The following is a 6,202-nucleotide window of genomic DNA, read 5'->3' as shown; positions in this document are numbered from 1 at the left end:
AAGTGAAATATCATACACAATTGCACAATTGTTTTTTGTCAATGTCTTTATGTCCCCAAAGTGTTCTGTAAATTGACTGTCTGTTTTACTAGAGCGGCTCCAACTACCGGAGACAAATTCCTTGTGTGTTTTGGACATACTTGGCAAATAAAGATGATTCTGATTCTGATTCTGATACAGTGCTATTTTCTTGATTAAAAACTACCCAAAACATTGTTTTTTTAGGGGGGTTGGAATGGATTCATTGTATTGAAATTAATTTCAATAGGGTAAATTGATTTGATACCTGAGTCGATTGAGTTACAAACCTGGCCACAGAACAAATTAAACTTGTAAGTCAAGGTACAACTGTCCTTCCAAGGAAAACAGAATGAACACATCCAAACAGGAGGGCCTAAGGCAAGACTGGAACCTGGCACTTCTCAACTCTAAAGCAGATGTGCTAACCATTGCTTCACTGTGCACCTGCTGCTGCTATCAGCATCCTAGTCATCCTAGTCAGACACTGATGCTAGTAATTTGCCGCACACCAAGACATGATGACATTGTCACTGATGTCAGAGCAACTCGCCTGTTACATCTCTTTCCCCTCCCCCAAAACACACGTTTGAGCAAGCAGATTCCCACTCTGATTGCTTTTCATCGCGTTTACAACAGCATCTGTACAACTGTCTGTTTCACAACAGTGTCTCGCAGATGTTGTGCACAACGTCGACACGTTTGACAACTCTATCAATTAGCAGGCAGAATGACAGGAGGGACGCTTTAGCGTAAAGAAGTAAAGCTTAAAACAGACATGACAATGAAACTGAAGAAAGCATACGACAGAATTAGACATGGGTGCCCTTGAGTGCTACTGCGTTCTTAATGGGATAAATTGACATTTTGAAATGCACCGGCCTAATGTACTGTGTGACACAATAAGTGACGGCTGCAGTGGCCTCACTTTTAATATTCATGCAAAGCGAGACAAAACAATCTGCTTCCGTGCAAAAACTGCCTTGATTTTTCACTTTGGGGTGGAAAATGTTTGTGACAAACTGCACAGGAAACCTCACTGCATGTATTGTGAGGCTTCAGACTTCATCGAAAGCAGAGTTGGGCAAAGTGAAAAGTGAATTCAGACGTTAATTTCTCAATCCATTATTTAGTTCTAAATCCGTTATTTATTTATTTATACATACATTATACAGAATATGTTTGAAGATCATTTTTGGAAATGTGGAAAGACTGAGAACAGTGTAGTACTGAATTGTTCAGGTTTATAACAGGCAGGAAGTACATGGTCAAATATCTATCGTGTGAGCCAAAGGCTGAATAACGTGTGCCGCTGTGTTTAATAAACAGTTAACTTTCCCTGAAGCGTCTGTTATGTGCAACAACACACCAAACACCGAGCGAGGCATCCAGAAGCTTGTCATCCTGCGAGCTAGCGACATGGAAAAGTCCTGCAACTACTCAGTGGGATACAGTATATTCCAGCCACCACAGATTTTACATGGATATATTTTCACAACTCAAACATGGGCTTGGCAAACTTAAATGCTCAAAGAGCCGTTTGGACCGTCTGGGAGCCCCAAAATCATTTTGCCATCTTAAGTGAGGATAACACTGTATATATTGTTGTTGTTGTTGTTTTTGTTTTTTTTTTTACCTGTTTGTATAAGAATCTAGTTGCATTTATGAAATCAATGAACTACTACAGTGAACACGAAATCTTATTTCTTCATGAGTGGCTGTGGCTCAGTTGGTAGATGACCTAAAAGATGGCAGTTTTAATCCTGGTTCTGACTGTCTCCTTTTAAAGCGTCATTGGGTAAGACACTGAACCCTAAATTGCTCTTTGCGGGCCTGGCAGCTTACTTTCAAATAAAATAGTATAAGGCAGGGGTCAACAACCTTTTTGAAACTGAGAGCTACTTCTTGGGTACTGATTATTGCCAAGGGCTACCAGTTTGATACACAGAAATAAATTCCGAAATAAATTTGCTCATCCATCCATCCATTCTCTGTACCGCTTTTCCTCACTAGGGTTGCAAATTACCTTAATATGTTATTATTATTAATTAATGGTATTAATTTACGTGAAGAAACTGATCATGTTAATTATTTCTCACAATATTTAGAAGACAGATGAAAATAAATATGCAATTTATATAAATCTCTGCCACTGTTTACATTTTAAAAGTACTACATTCATAGAAAATCACAATGTCCCATCACTAGTGAGCTATTTTTAGAACAGGCCCGCCGGCTACGCATGTGGTCCTTGAGGGCTACCTTGTGTCCACAGGCACCACATTGGTGACCCCTGGTCTCATGTCTTTCAGTCCTCCTCGTATTTATGAAATTCAAGCCAAACTTAAATTATTCAACAATTCAACCAATTAACCAAAATGCCATCTGCTTTTGTGTTCTGTGATCATTTTAGCGTGTGTGGAGCGTGCACTCAGCTGTCAACTGGAATCAAAAAGGACTATTTCACTTTACAGTGTAAAAATCAGAATCTTGAGTATTGGCTACGGCCTTCCTGTTTAGAGTTGATGATCTCCCTGTGCTTCTTTGGGTCTTTTCCAGGTACTCTGTCGTGCCCCGCCCCCACATTCAAAAATCATGCATGTTTGGTTAATTGAAGACTCTAAATTGTCCATAGTCCCTGTGTATGTGAATGTGAATGACTGTTTGTCTATATGTGCCCTGTGATTGACTGTCAACCAGTCCAGGATGTACCCTGAGTCCTATCCAGTCAGCCTGGATAGGCTGCATCTCACTGGCGATCCTGATCACAAACAATGGAGTATATTCCACAACTAAATACAGTGTACAAAATAATGAAATTGTTTTTGGTGAAAACAAGAGTCCCATCGTAACTTGTTAGAATTATCAAAAATGTATTGAGTGCAAGGCGGCACGGTGGCCGACTGGTTAGAGCGTCTGCCTCACAGTTCTGAGGACCCGGCCCCGCCTGTGTGGAGTTTGCATGTTCTCCCCGTGCCTGCGTGGGTTTTCTCAGGGCACTCCGGTTTCCTCCCACATCCCAAAAACATGCATTAATTGGAGACTCTAAATTGCCCGTAGGCATGACTGTGAGTGCGAATGGTTGTTTGTTTCTATGTGCCCTGCGATTGGCTGGCAACCAGTTCAGGGTGTACCCCGCCTCCTGCCCGATGACAGCTGGGATAGGCTCCAGCACGCCCACGACCCTAGTGAGGAGAAGCAGCTCAGAAAATGGATGGATGGATGGTATTAAGTGCAGTGACGTGCAGTCAGGGTGGGCAAGTGAGGCAGAGCCTCACTTCCCCCTGGTGGTCTTTCCTTTCCACTGCATGTGAATAGTAAAAAAAAAAAAAAAAAAACATTTTTATTACATTAAATGGTTCCATTTTAGTTCTATGGTCCGTGTTTTACATTGATTTTCTTTTTCAATCCAATAATTTCAATGATTTCATTATTAAAATAGCTGAATTTTCACATATCCTGTTCAAATGCATAGGAAGCGCAGCTGCGAGTCACGTTGAGTCATCGCTTCACACAAGAGACATTGGTGTTTCCTCATGACAACGCACATAATATACGTTTTATAACTCATGTACTCCACTTACTGACGTTTCACATACTGTCTCATATATTTAATGAAAGTGTGTGACATTTAGTCTTTCTCATCGACCAGAAAAGCCACTAAAAGTGCACAGTGGAGTCTGGAATGTACGGTGCCACGACCAGCATGTGGCAGTGTGGAGCTTCATCAAGCTCCAGACGTCACGTGATTGACATAGTCAGTGCCTCACCAATCATGAACCTCACCGCACGTCACTGATTGAGTGGCTCCCCTAGGCAGGTGTACAGACATTTTTGTGGGTAGGTGCTCAAACCAAAAAAGGCATGCATTGCCAAAATTATTCATAAAATTAAGGAAAAAAAACAGTAGTATGTATTTAACTTTTGTATTAATTTTTGTTAACGCAATCAATAATATCACTATACACAAAGGAGTTGAAGGGAGGCTGCAATGGATATAAAGAGTTAACACACCTAGCGCTGTCACCATCTAATCTTTTTTGAATCAATTATCATAGATATTGAGTTGAGTAACTGAGTCATCGACTCGCAACAAAATAAAAATAAATCTTATTTATGAGGGATGCACTTCTATCCTTAAACTGCACACGTTGGCACTGAGTGTATTATATAAATGTGTTGTGCTGAATGTGAGTTGAAGTAAATGAAGTACAGTCCTGTTTTATTACTGATTATCTGTACATATCTGCGTCAGTGACTGCAGACAAACACGCGACAACAGCACGTTCAAACTGGCGATGGTAGGGTTACAGAACATTCTAAGTTATAACTGGCGATTGTAGGGTATTTTACATTGGCGAGTAAGTAAAAACAAAACAAAACAAAACAAAAAAACAAGTTACCTCAGTGCACCCCGAAGCCTGTCCACCCACGTGTGAATGTTCTATCCCAAGCTGGTATGTTCGGCCACCTCTGCGTTTACAGGAACTGCAACCACTTAATTTTTTATCTTTTTTTTGGTTTAAAGTGATCCCAAAATTGTACTGTCTACAGCAGTGTATTCCAGCTGGTCCCAACCCTAGATATAAAGACTAGATACACCAGCGCCCGGTACCAGCTCGATTATCGGGCACGTTGATAGGTCATGAAGTTGCTTGCGTCTGCAACAACTGTCCACACGGAAACATGGACAGTTACCAAACAAGGTTCTAGGAAGTAAAAACGTGCTTTTAATCATAATCTTTATACCTTTGAGGCAGAAAATTTTGCTTCACCCAATTTTTGGGGTCGACTTAGCCGATTTTTTTCCCCAGCCCTAAACACACCCCTGTTGAAATGGCACTTTTTTGTGAGTTTCAAAAATGAGAGCAAGAGGAATGAATTATTCATCCACCTTTTCCCACCATTAATTAATCTACAATCTATAAAAAGTGATTGAATATATATATATCCATTAATCCATCTTCTACACCGCTTCTCCTCACTAGGGTCGCGGGTATGCTGGAGCCTATCCCAGCTCTCTTCGGGCGAGAGGCGGGGTACACCCTGAACTGGTTGCCAGCCAATCACAGGGCACATAGAAACAAACAACCATTCGCACTCACATTCATACCTACGGACAATTTAGAGTCTTCAATTAACCTACTTTTTGGGATGTGGGAGGAAACCGGAGTACCCGGACAAAACCCACGCAGGCACGGGGAGAACATGCAAACTCCACACAGGCGGGGCTGGGATTTTGAACCCCGGTCCTCAGAACCCTGAGGCAGATGTGCTAACCAGTCGCCCGCGTGACACCTTTTATATATATATATATATATATATATATATATATATATATATCCATATACACACACACACACACACAGTGGGTACAGAAAGTATTCAGACCCTCTTAAATTTGTCACTTTTTGTTATACCCTACACATCCCGGTCACCAGCTCTTCCAGCTCCTTCCCTCAGGTAGGCGAGAACTAGCAGACATTCCAACAGCTTCTTCCCTCTTGCAATCAACTTCTTAAACAGCTAACCTACAATTCCATTACAACATGCTGCCAATTTTTTTGTCTTTGTTGTCACATTTCTGCCGGGCCAATTATACATACTCGTGCACTTGCTGTAGTAGTCTCGCCACGCTGCACTATTTGCATATCTGTTGTTGACCAATACTGGCCACACATGCCAGAGTAGCATCTGCCCCACTTGCACACTGACTGAAGAGTATCTGCAACATTTGCACAATCAACATTGTCCCAGATTATTGCGCTACTCTTCACTTTAAACCGCATACACTCCTTGACGTCTCGGCGCCCTTTGCACAATGGTCATTGCACCGGACTATTGCTATATTAGTCATTCAAACTGCTCTACGTGCTAGAGGACTCTGCATCCTTTTGATCAATTGTCAAAAAATAAAAAATAAATTAAAAAAATGTAAAAAAAATTGTACCGGCATTACCAGATAACTAGCAACCCTTTATTGCTCAGTGACTGTTTTTCTCAATGTCTTTATATCTCAAAAGTGTCCTCTGTCAATTGACTGTCTGTTGTCGTACTAGCGCGACTCCAACTAACGGAGACAAATTCCTTGTGTGATTTTTTTGGACATACTTGGCAAATAAAGATGATTCTGATTCTGATTCTGATTCAGGCAGTTCCTTTGACCTCATGATTCTCATTTGCT

The sequence above is a fragment of the Phycodurus eques genome, chromosome 7 (assembly GCF_024500275.1).
Source record: "Phycodurus eques isolate BA_2022a chromosome 7, UOR_Pequ_1.1, whole genome shotgun sequence".
NCBI lineage: Eukaryota > Metazoa > Chordata > Actinopteri > Syngnathiformes > Syngnathidae > Phycodurus > Phycodurus eques.
Note: the sequence above shows the minus strand (reverse complement) of the source record.